Raw genomic sequence first — 13,443 nt, 5'->3', positions numbered from 1 at the left:
CCTGTGGCACGTGGAAAGGGACCCTTGGTCTCCCGCCTCAGCTGGAGAGGCGTCCCAATTGCCCTGCCATGCCTCGAGGAGAATCCCGAGTTGTCAGTCACAATTAGGCAGGAGTCCTGACGTCGCTGAAGAAACACGTGGGTGGAAGGGCCATCCCCGTCGTAACTCGAGAATATACCCCAGGTTCCCGCCGCAACTCGAGAAAAACCATGAGACTTCCCGCTCGCCGCGAGATGAGGCCCGATTCCCCTGCACTGCGTGCAGAGCAATTCCGTGTTGCACATCACACATGAAAGGAGCCTTGATTTCCTTGATGGCACTCCAGAGAAACCCCAAGAACACTGTTTCAAGGCTAGAGGGATCCTGAGGTCACTGTAGCAACACGAAAGAGCGCCGTGGACCAAGAATCAACTCGAGATGAGAGGTTAGTCCCTGGCTTCAACTCCAGAGGAATACCACCTTACCACAAGCACCTCAAGAGGAGGCTTCTCTCAGCTCTAGGTATGTGAGAGGGACCCTGAGTTTGCGGCCTCAAGTGGAATGGACACCGCGGTGCCCTGACTCGAAATAAGGCCAGATATCCCTGCAGTGACTTGAATGCAGGATCGTCTTGCATCTCCCAAGACGAAAGGATGGCTGAATCCCCTGTGGAGACCACAGAGAAAGACCTAGTTCCCCACCTCATCGCGACCGGAGGCCTCACATCCTTTGAAACTCCAGAGGTACGCGGAGATCAGTGCCTCCAAAGGAGACGATGACTGACTCATCGTGAATCTTGATAGGAGTCCCAGGATTCCTGTGGCACGTGGAAAGGGACCCTTGGTCTCCCGCCTCAGCTGGAGAGGCGTCCCAATTGCCCTGCCAAGCCTCGAGGAGAATCCCGAGTTGTCAGTCACAACTAGGCAGGAGTCCTGACGTCGCTTAACAAACACGTGGGTGGAAGGGCCATCCCCCAGGTAACTCGAGAATATAACCCTGGTTCCCAACGCAACTCGAGAAAAACCATGAGACTTCCCCCTCGCCGAAAAATGAGGCCCGATTCCCCTGCACTGCATGCAGAGCAATTCCGTGTTGCACATCACACATGAAAGGAGCCTTGATTTCCTTAATGGCACTCCAGAGAAATCCCAAGAACAAAGTTTCAAGGCTAGAGGGATCCTGAGGTCACTGTAGCTCAAGAAAGAGCTCCGTGGACCAAAAATCAACTCGAGATAAGAGGTTAGTCCCTGGCTTCGACTCCAGAGGAATACCACCTTACCACAATCAACTCAAGAGGAGGCTTCTCTCAGCTCTAGGTATGTGAGAGGGACCCTGAGTTTGCGGCCTCAAGTGGAATGGACACCGCGATGCCCTGACTCAAAATAAGGCTGGATATCCCTGCAGTGACTTGAATGCAGGCTGGTCTTGCATCTCCCAAGACGAAAGGATGGCTGAATCCCCTGTGGAGACCACAGAGAAAGACCTAGTTCCCCACTTCATCGCGACCGGAGGCCTCACATCCTTTGAAAACTCCAGAGGTACGCGGAGATCAGTGCCTCCAAAGGAGACGATGACTGACTCCTCGTGAAACTTGATAGGAGTTCCAGGATTCCTGTGGCACGTGGAAAGGGACCCTTGGTCTCCCGCCTCAGCTGGAGAGGCGTCCCAATTGCCCTGCCATGCCTCGAGGAGAATCCCGAGTTGTCAGTCACAACTAGGCAGGAGTCCTGACGTCGCTGAAGAAACACGTGGGTGGAAGGGCCATCCCCGTCGTAACTCGAGAATATACCCCAGGTTCCCGCCGCAACTCGAGAAAAACCATGAGACTTCCCGCTCGCCGCGAGATGAGGCCCGATTCCCCTGCACTGCGTGCAGAGCAATTCCGTGTTGCACATCACACATGAAAGGAGCCTTGATTTCCTTGATGGCACTCCAGAGAAACCCCAAGAACACTGTTTCAAGGCTAGAGGGATCCTGAGGTCACTGTAGCAACACGAAGGAGCGCCGTGGACCAAGAATCAACTCGAGATGAGAGGTTAGTCCCTGGCTTCAACTCCAGAGGAATACCACCTTACCACAAGCACCTCAAGAGGACGCTTCTCTCAGCTCTAGGTATGTGAGAGGGACCCTGAGTTTGCGGCCTCAAGTGGAATGGACACCGCGGTGCCCTGACTCGAAATAAGGCCAGATATCCCTGCAGTGACTTGAATGCAGGCTCGTCTTGCATCTCCCAAGACGAAAGGATAGCTGAATCCCCTGTGGAGACCACAGAGAAAGACCTAGTTCCCCACCTCATCGCGACCGGAGGCCTCACATCCTTTGAAACTCCAGAGGTACGCGGAGATCAGTGCCTCCAAAGGAGACGATGACTGACTCCTCGTGAAACTTGATAGGAGTCCCAGGATTCCTGTGGCACGTGGAAAGGGACCCTTGGTCTCCCGCCTCAGCTGGAGAGGCATCCCAATTGCCCTGCCAAGCCTCGAGGAGAATCCCGAGTTGTCCCTCGCAACTAGGCAGGAGTCCTGACGTCGCAGAGCAAACACGTGGGTGGAAGGGCCATCCCCCAGGTAACTCGAGAATATACCCCAGGTTCCCGCCGCAACTCGAGAGAAACCATGAGACTTCCCCCTTGCTGCGAGATGAGGCCCGATTCCCCTGCACTACGTGCAGAGCAATTCCGTGATGCACATCACACATGAAAGGAGCCTTGATTTCCTTGATGGCACTCCAGAGAAACCCCAAGAACACTGTTTCAAGGCTAGAGGGATCCTGAGGTCTCTGCAGCAACACGAAAGAGCTCCGTCGACCAAAAATCAACTCTAGATGAGGGGTTAGTCCCTGGCTTCGACTCCAGAGTAATACCACCTTACAACAAGCACCTCAAGAGGAGGCTTCTCTCAGCTCTAGGTATGTGAGAGGGACCCTGAGTTTGCAGCCTCAAGTGGAATGGACACCGCGATGCCCTGACTCGAAATAAGGCCGGATATCCCTGCAGTGACTTGAATGCAGGCTCGTCTTGCATCTCCCAAGACGAAAGGATGTCTGAATCCCCTGTGGAGACCACAGAGAAAGACCTAGTTCCCCACCTCATCGCGACCGGAGGCCTCACATCCTTCGAAAACTCCAGAGGGACGCGGAGATCAGTGCCTCCAAAGGAGACGATGCCTGACTCCTCGTGAAACTTTATAGGAGTCCCAGGATTACTGTGGCACGTAGAAAGGGACACTTGGTCTCCTGCCTCAGCTGGAGAGGCGTCCCAATTGCCCTGCCAAGGCTCGAGGAGAATCCCGAGTTGCCCTTCGCAACTAGGCAGGAGTCCTGACGTCGCTGAACAAACACGTGGGTGGAAGGGCCATCCCCATCGTAACTCGAGAATATACTCCAGGTTCCCGCCGCAACTCGAGAAAAACCATGAGACTTCCCCTCGCCGCGAGATGAGGCCCGATTCCCCTGCACTGCGTGCAGAGCAATTCCGTCTTGCACACCACACATGAAAGGAGCCTTGATTTCCTTGATGGCACTCCAGAGAAACCCAAAGAACACTGTTTCAAGGCTAGAGGGATCCTGAGGTCACTGTAGCCACACGAAAGAGCTCCGTGGACCAAGAATCAACTCGAGATGAGAGGTTAGTCCCTGGCTTCGACTCCAGAGGAATACCAACTTACCAGATGCACCTCAAGAGGAGGCTTCTCTAAGCTCTAGGTATGTACGACGGACCCTGAGTTTGCGGCCTCAAGTGGAATGGACACCGCGATGCCCTGACTCGAAATAAGGCTGGATATCCCTGCAGTGACTTGAATGCAGGCTCGTCTTGCATCTCCCAAGACGAAAGGATGGCTGAATCCCCTGTGGAGACCACAGAGAAAGACCTAGTTCCCCACCTCATCGCGACCGGAGGCCTCACATCCTTTGAAAACTCCAGAGGTACGCGGAGATCAGTGCCTCCAAAGGAGACGATGCCTGACTCCTCGTGAAACTTGATAGGAGTCCCAGGATTCCTGTGGCACGTGGAAAGGGACCCTTGGTCTCCCGCCTCAGCTGGAGAGGCGTCCCAATTGCCCTGCCAAGCCTCGAGGAGAATCCCGAGTTGTCCCTCGCAACTAGGCAGGAGTCCTGACGTCGCTGAACAAACACGTGGGTGGAAGGGCCATCCCCATCGTAACTCGAGAATATACCCCAGATTCCCGCCGCAACTCGAGATAAACCATGAGACTTCTCCCTTGCCGCGAGATGAGGCCCGATTCTCCTGCACTGCATGCAGAGCAATTCCGTGTTGCACATCACACATGAAAGGAACCTTGATTTCCTTGATGGCACTCCAGAGAAACCCCAAGAACACTGTTTCAAGGCTAGAGTGATCCTGAGGTCACTGTAGCAACACGAAAGAGATCCGTGGACCAAAAATCAACTCGAGATGAGAGGTTAGTCCCTGGCTTCGACTCCAGAGGAATACCACCTTACCACAAGCACCTCAAGAGGATGCTTCTCTCAGCTCTAGGTATGTGAGAGGGACCCTGAGTTTGCGGCCTCAAGTGGAATAGACACCGCGATGCCCTGACTCGAAATAAGGCCGGATATCCCTGCAGTGACTTGAATGCAGGCTCGTCTTGCATCTCCCAAGACGAAAGGATTTCTGAATCCCCTGTTTAGACCACAGAGAAAGACCTAGTTCACCACCTTATCACGACCGGAGGCCTCACATCCTTTGAAAACTCCAGAGGTACGCGGAGATCAGTGCCTTCAAAGGAGACGATGCCTGACTCCTCTGAAACTTGATAGGAGTCAAAGGATTCCTGTGGCACGTGGAAAGGGACCCTTGGTCTCCCGCCTCAGCTGGAGAGGCGTTCCAATTGCCCTGCCAAGCCTCGAGGAGATTCCCGAGTTGTCCCTCGCAACTAGGCAGGAGTCCTGACGTCAGTGAACAAACACGTGTGTGGAAGGGCCATCCCCGTCGTAACTCGAGAATATACCCCAGGTTCCCGCCGCAACTCGAGAAAAACCAAGAGACTTCCCACTCACCGCGAGATGAGGCCCGATATCCTGCACTGCGTGCAGAGCAATTCCGTGTTGCACATCACACATGAAAGGAGCCTTAATTTCCTTGATGGCACTCCAGAGAAACCCCAAGAACACTGTTTCAAGGCTAGAGGGATCCTGAGGTCACTGTAGCAAAAAGAAAGAATTCTGTGGACCAAAAATCATCTCGAGATGAGAGGTTAGTCCCTAACTTCGACTCCAGAGGAATACCACCTTACCACAAGCACCTCAAGAGGAGGATTCTCGCAGCTTTAGGTATGTGAGAGGGATCCTGAGATTGCAGCCTCAAGTGGAATGGACACCGCGATGCCCTGACTCGAAATAAGCCCGGATAACCCTGCATTGACATAAATGCAGGCTCGTCTTGCATCTCCCAAGATGAAAGGATGTCTGAATCCCCTGTGGATACCACAGAGAAAGACCTAGTTCCCTACCTCATCGCGACCGGAGGCCTCACATCCTTTGATAACTCCAGAGGTACGCAGAGATCAGTGCCTCCAAAGGATACGATGCCTGACACCTCGTGAAACTTGATAGGAGTCCCAGGATTCCTGTGGCACGTGGAAAGGGACCCTTGGTCTCCCGCCTCAGCTGGAGAGGCGTCCCAATTGCCCTGCCAAGCCTCGAGGAGAATCCCGAGTTGTCCCTCGCAACTAGGCAGGAGTCCTGAAGTCGCTGAACAAACACGTGTGAGGAAGGGCCATCCCCGTCGTAACTCGAGTATATACCCCAGGTACCCGCCGCAACTCGAGAAAAACCATGAGACTTCCCCCTCGACGCGAGATGTGGCCTGATCCCCTACACTGCGTACAGAGCAATATCGTGTGGCACATCACACATGAAAGGAGCTTTGATTTCTTTGATGGCACTCCAGAGAAACCCCAAGAACACTGTTTCAAGGCTAGACGGAACCTGACGTCACTGTAGCAACACGAAAGAGCTCCGTGGACCTAAAATCAACTCGAGATGAGAGGTTAGTCCCTAACTTCGACTCCAGAGGAATACCACCTTACCACAAGCACCTCAAGAGGAGGCTTCTCTCAGCTCTAGGTATGTGAGAGGGACCCTGAGTTTGCGGCCTCAAGTGGAATGGACACCGCGATGCCCTGACTCAAAATAAGGCCGGATATCCCTGCAGTGACTTGAATGCAGGCTCTTCTTGCATCTCCCAAGATGAAAGGATGTCTGATCCCCTGTGGAGACCACAGAGAAAGACCTAGTTCCCCACCTCATCGCGACCGGAGGCCTCACATCCTTTGAAAACTCCAGAGGTAGGCGGAGATCAGTGCCTCCAAAGGAGACGATGCCTGACTCCTCGTGAAACTTGATAGGAGTCCCAGGATTTCTGTGGCACGCGGAAAGGGACCCTTGGTCTCCCGCCTCAGATGGAGAGGCGTCCCAATTGCCCTGCCAAGCCTCGAGGAGAATCCCGAGTTCTCCCTCGCAACTAGGCAGGAGTCCTGACGTCGCTGAACAAACACGTGGGTGGAAGGGCCATCCCCGTCATAACTCGAGAATATACCCCAGGTTCCCGCCGCAACTCGAGAAAAACCATGAGACTTCCCCCTCGCCGTGAGATGAGGCCCGATTTCCCTGCACTGCATGCAGAGCAATTCCGTCTTGCACATCACACATGTAAGGAGCCTTGATTTCCTTGATGGCACTCCAGAGAAACCCCAAGAACACTGTTTCAAGGCTAGAGGGATCCTGAGGTCACTGTAGCAACACGAAAGAGCTCCGTGGACCAAGAATCAACTCGAGATTAGAGGTTAGTCCCTGGCTTCGACTCCAGAGAACTACCACCTTACCACAATCACCTCAACAGGAGGCTTCTCTCAGCCAAAAGTATGTGAGAGGGACCCTGAGTTTGCGGCCTCAAGTGGAATGGACACCGCGATGCCCTGACTCAAAATAAGGCCGGATATCCCTGCAGTGACTTGAATGCAGGCTCGTCTTGCATCTCCCAAGATGAAAGGATGTCTGAATCCTCTGTGGAGACCACAGAGAAAGACCTAATTCCCCACCTCATCGCGACCGGAGGCCTCACATCCTTTGAAAACTCCAGAGGTACGCGGAGATCAGTGCCTCCAAAGGAAACGATGCCTGACTCCTCGTGAAACTTGATAGGAGTCCCAGGATTCCTGTGGCACGTGGAAAGGGACCCTTGGTCTCCCGCCTCAGCTGGAGAGGCGTCCCAATTGCCCTGCCAAGCCCCCAGGAGAATCCCGAGTTGTCCCTCACAACTAGGCAGGAGTCCTGACATGGCTGAACAAACACGTGTGTGGAAGGGCCATCCCCGTCGTAACTCGAGAATATACCCCAGGTTCCCGCCGCAACTCGAGAAAAACCATGAGACTTCCCCCTCGCCGCGAGATGAGGCCCGATTCCCCTGAACTGCGTGTAGAGCAATTCCGTGTTGCACATCACACATGAAAGGAGCCTTGATTTCCTTGATGGCACTCCAGAGAAACCCCAAGAACACTGTTTCAAGGCTAGAGGTATCCCGAGGACACTGTAGCAACACGAAAGAGCTCCGTGGACCAAAAATCAACTCGAGATGAGAGGTTAGTCCCTGGCTTCGACTCCAGAGGAATACCACCTTACCACAAGCACCTCAAGAGGAGGCTTCTCTCAGCTCTATCGATGTGAGAGGGACCCTGAGTTTGCGGCCTCAAGTGGAATGGACACCGCGATGCCCTGACTCGAAATAAGGCCGGATATCCCTGCAGTGACTTGAATGCAGGCTCGTTTTGCATCTCCCAAGACGAAAGGATGTATGAATCCCCTGTGGAGACCACAGAGAAAGACATAGTTCCCCACTTCATCGCGACCGGAGGGCTCACATCATTTGAAAACTCCAGAGGTACGCGGAGATCAGTGCCTCCAAAGGAGACGATGCCTGACTCCTCGTGAAACTTGATAGGAGACCCAAGATTCCTGTGGCACGTGGAAAGGGATACTTGGTCTTCCCCCTCAGCTGGAGAGGCGTCCCAATTGCCCTGCCAAGCCTCGAGGAGAATCCCGAGTTGTCCCTCGCAACTAGGCAGGAGTCCTGCCGTCGCTGAACAAGCACGTGTGTGGAAGGGCCATCCCCGTCGTAACTCGAGAATATACCGCAGGTTCCCGCCGCAACTCGAGAAAAACCATGAGACTTCCCCCTCGCCGCAAAATAAGGCCCGATTCCCCTGCACTGCGGGCAGAGCAATTCCGTCTTGCACATCACACATGGCACTCCAGAGAAACCCCAAGAACACTGTTTCAAGGCTAGAGGGATCCTGAGGTCACTGTAGCAACTCGAAAGAGCTCCGTGGACCAAAAATCAACTCGAGATGAGAGGTTAGTCCCTGGCTTCGAGTCCAGAGGAATACCATCTTACCACAAGCACCTCAAGAGCAGGCTTATCTCAGCTCTAGGTATGTGAGAGGGACACTGAGTTTGCGGCCTCAAGTGGAATGGAGACCGCGATGCCCTGACTCGAAATAAGGCCGAATATCCCTGCAGTGACTTGAATGCAGGCTCGTCTTGTATCTCCCAAGACGAAAGGATGTCTGAATCCCCTGTGGAGACCACAGAGAAAATCTACTTCCCCACCTCATCGCGACCGGAGGCCTCACATCCTTTGAAAACTCCAGAGGTACGCGGAGATCAGTGCCTCCAAAGGAGACGATGCCTGACTCCTCGTGAAACTTGATAGGAGACCCAGGATTCCTGTGGCACGTGGAAAGGGACACTTGGTCTACCGCCTCAGCTGGAGAGGCATCCCAATTGCCCTGCCAAGCCCCCAGGAGAATCCCGAGTTGTCCCTCGCAACTAGGCAGGAGTCCTGTCGTCACTGAACAAACACGTGGGTGGAAGGGCCATCCCCGTCGTAACTCGAGAATATACCCCAGGTTCCCGCCGCAACTCGAGAAAAACCATGAGACTTCCCGCTCGCCGCGAGATGAGGCCCGATTCCCCTGCACTGCATGCAGAGCAATTCCGTCTTGCACATCACACATGTAAGGAGCCTTGATTTCCTTGATGGCACTCCAGAGAAACCCCAAGAACACTGTTTCAAGGCTAGAGGGATCCTGAGGTCACTGTAGCAACACGAAAGAGCTCCGTGGACCAAGAATCAACTCGAGATTAGAGGTTAGTCCCTGGCTTCGACTCCAGAGAACTACCACCTTACCACAATCACCTCAACAGGAGGCTTCTCTCAGCCAAAAGTATGTGAGAGGGACCCTGAGTTTGCGGCCTCAAGTGGAATGGACACCGCGATGCCCTGACTCAAAATAAGGCCGGATATCCCTGCAGTGACTTGAATGCAGGCTCGTCTTGCATCTCCCAAGATGAAAGGATGTCTGAATCCTCTGTGGAGACCACAGAGAAAGACCTAATTCCCCACCTCATCGCGACCGGAGGCCTCACATCCTTTGAAAACTCCAGAGGTACGCGGAGATCAGTGCCTCCAAAGGAAACGATGCCTGACTCCTCGTGAAACTTGATAGGAGTCCCAGGATTCCTGTGGCACGTGGAAAGGGACCCTTGGTCTCCCGCCTCAGCTGGAGAGGCGTCCCAATTGCCCTGCCAAGCCCCCAGGAGAATCCCGAGTTGTCCCTCACAACTAGGCAGGAGTCCTGACATGGCTGAACAAACACGTGGGTGGAAGGGCCATCCCCGTCGTAACTCGAGAATATACCCCAGGTTCCCGCCGCAACTCGAGAAAAACCATGAGACTTCCCCCTCGCCGCGAGATGAGGCCCGATTCCCCTGCACTGCGTGTAGAGCAATTCCGTGTTGCACATCACACATGAAAGGAGCCTTGATTTCCTTGATGGCACTCCAGAGAAACCCCAAGAACACTGTTTCAAGGCTAGAGGTATCCCGAGGACACTGTAGCAACACGAAAGAGCTCCGTGGACCAAAAATCAACTCGAGATGAGAGGTTAGTCCCTGGCTTCGACTCCAGAGGAATACCACCTTACCACAAGCACCTCAAGAGGAGGCTTCTCTCAGCTCTATCGATGTGAGAGGGACCCTGAGTTTGCGGCCTCAAGTGGAATGGACACCGCGATGCCCTGACTCGAAATAAGGCCGGATATCCCTGCAGTGACTTGAATGCAGGCTCGTTTTGCATCTCCCAAGACGAAAGGATGTATGAATCCCCTGTGGAGACCACAGAGAAAGACATAGTTCCCCACTTCATCGCGACCGGAGGGCTCACATCATTTGAAAACTCCAGAGGTACGCGGAGATCAGTGCCTCCAAAGGAGACGATGCCTGACTCCTCGTGAAACTTGATAGGAGACCCAAGATTCCTGTGGCACGTGGAAAGGGATACTTGGTCTTCCCCCTCAGCTGGAGAGGCGTCCCAATTGCCCTGCCAAGCCTCGAGGAGAATCCCGAGTTGTCCCTCGCAACTAGGCAGGAGTCCTGCCGTCGCTGAACAAGCACGTGTGTGGAAGGGCCATCCCCGTCGTAACTCGAGAATATACCGCAGGTTCCCGCCGCAACTCGAGAAAAACCATGAGACTTCCCCCTCGCCGCAAAATAAGGCCCGATTCCCCTGCACTGCGGGCAGAGCAATTCCGTCTTGCACATCACACATGGCACTCCAGAGAAACCCCAAGAACACTGTTTCAAGGCTAGAGGGATCCTGAGGTCACTGTAGCAACTCGAAAGAGCTCCGTGGACCAAAAATCAACTCGAGATGAGAGGTTAGTCCCTGGCTTCGAGTCCAGAGGAATACCATCTTACCACAAGCACCTCAAGAGCAGGCTTATCTCAGCTCTAGGTATGTGAGAGGGACACTGAGTTTGCGGCCTCAAGTGGAATGGAGACCGCGATGCCCTGACTCGAAATAAGGCCGAATATCCCTGCAGTGACTTGAATGCAGGCTCGTCTTGTATCTCCCAAGACGAAAGGATGTCTGAATCCCCTGTGGAGACCACAGAGAAAATCTACTTCCCCACCTCATCGCGACCGGAGGCCTCACATCCTTTGAAAACTCCAGAGGTACGCGGAGATCAGTGCCTCCAAAGGAGACGATGCCTGACTCCTCGTGAAACTTGATAGGAGACCCAGGATTCCTGTGGCACGTGGAAAGGGACACTTGGTCTACCGCCTCAGCTGGAGAGGCATCCCAATTGCCCTGCCAAGCCCCCAGGAGAATCCCGAGTTGTCCCTCGCAACTAGGCAGGAGTCCTGTCGTCACTGAACAAACACGTGGGTGGAAGGGCCATCCCCGTCGTAACTCGAGAATATACCCCAGGTTCCCGCCGCAACTCGAGAAAAACCATGAGACTTCCCGCTCGCCGCGAGATGAGGCCCGATTCCCCTGCACTGCGTGCAGAGCAATTCCGTGTTGCACATCACACATCAAAGGAGCCTTGATATCCTTGATGGCTTCCAGAGAAACCAAAAGAACACTGTAACAAGTCTAGAGAGATCCTGAGGTCACTGTAGCCACACGAAAGAGCTCCGTGGACCAAAAATCAACTCGAGTTGAGAGGTTAGTCCCTGGCTTCAACTCCAGAGGAATACCACCTTACCACAAGCACCTCAAGAGGAGGCTTCTCTCAGCTCTAGGTATGTGAGAGGGACCCTGAGTTTGCGGCCTCAAGTGGAATGGACACCGCGGTGCCCTGACTCGAAATAAGGCCAGATATCCCTGCAGTGACTTGAATGCAGGATCGTCTTGCATCTCCCAAGACGAAAGGATGGCTGAATCCCCTGTGGAGACCACAGAGAAAGACCTAGTTCCCCACCTCATCGCGACCGGAGGCCTCACATCCTTTGAAACTCCAGAGGTACGCGGAGATCAGTGCCTCCAAAGGAGACGATGACTGACTCATCGTGAATCTTGATAGGAGTCCCAGGATTCCTGTGGCACGTGGAAAGGGACCCTTGGTCTCCCGCCTCAGCTGGAGAGGCGTCCCAATTGCCCTGCCAAGCCTCGAGGAGAATCCCGAGTTGTCAGTCACAACTAGGCAGGAGTCCTGACGTCGCTGAACAAACACGTGGGTGGAAGGGCCATCCCCCAGGTAACTCGAGAATATACCCTTGGTTCCCAACGCAACTCGAGAAAAACCATGAGACTTCCCACTCCCCGTGAGATGAGGCCCGATTCCCCTGCACTGCATGCAGAGCAATTCCGTGTTGCACATCACACATGAAAGGAGCCTTGATTTCCTTAATGGCACTCCAGAGAAATCCCAAGAACAAAGTTTCAAGGCTAGAGGGATCCTGAGGTCACTGTAGCTCAAGAAAGAGCTCCGTGGACCAAAAATCAACTCGAGATAAGAGGTTAGTCCCTGGCTTCGACTCCAGAGGAATACCACCTTACCACAATCAACTCAAGAGGAGGCTTCTCTCAGCTCTAGGTATGTGAGAGGGACCCTGAGTTTGCGGCCTCAAGTGGAATGGACACCGCGATGCCCTGACTCAAAATAAGGCTGGATATCCCTGCAGTGACTTGAATGCAGGCTGGTCTTGCATCTCCCAAGACGAAAGGATGGCTGAATCCCCTGTGGAGACCACAGAGAAAGACCTAGTTCCCCACTTCATCGCGACCGGAGGCCTCACATCCTTTGAAAACTCCAGAGGTACGCGGAGATCAGTGCCTCCAAAGGAGACGATGACTGACTCCTCGTGAAACTTGATAGGAGTTCCAGGATTCCTGTGGCACGTGGAAAGGGACCCTTGGTCTCCCGCCTCAGCTGGAGAGGCGTCCCAATTGCCCTGCCATGCCTCGAGGAGAATCCCGAGTTGTCAGTCACAACTAGGCAGGAGTCCTGACGTCGCTGAAGAAACACGTGGGTGGAAGGGCCATCCCCGTCGTAACTCGAGAATATACCCCAGGTTCCCGCCGCAACTCGAGAAAAACCATGAGACTTCCCGCTCGCCGCGAGATGAGGCCCGATTCCCCTGCACTGCGTGCAGAGCAATTCCGTGTTGCACATCACACATGAAAGGAGCCTTGATTTCCTTGATGGCACTCCAGAGAAACCCCAAGAACACTGTTTCAAGGCTAGAGGGATCCTGAGGTCACTGTAGCAACACGAAGGAGCGCCGTGGACCAAGAATCAACTCGAGATGAGAGGTTAGTCCCTGGCTTCAACTCCAGAGGAATACCACCTTACCACAAGCACCTCAAGAGGACGCTTCTCTCAGCTCTAGGTATGTGAGAGGGACCCTGAGTTTGCGGCCTCAAGTGGAATGGACACCGCGGTGCCCTGACTCGAAATAAGGCCAGATATCCCTGCAGTGACTTGAATGCAGGCTCGTCTTGCATCTCCCAAGACGAAAGGATAGCTGAATCCCCTGTGGAGACCACAGAGAAAGACCTAGTTCCCCACCTCATCGCGACCGGAGGCCTCACATCCTTTGAAACTCCAGAGGTACGTGGAGATCAGTGCCTCCAAAGGAGACGATGACTGACTCCTC

The sequence above is a fragment of the Cervus elaphus genome, unplaced genomic scaffold (genome assembly GCF_910594005.1).
Source record: "Cervus elaphus unplaced genomic scaffold, mCerEla1.1, whole genome shotgun sequence".
Classification (NCBI taxonomy): domain Eukaryota; kingdom Metazoa; phylum Chordata; class Mammalia; order Artiodactyla; family Cervidae; genus Cervus; species Cervus elaphus.
The sequence above is the reverse complement of the archived record's forward strand: the minus strand, read 5'-3'. Positions refer to the sequence as shown.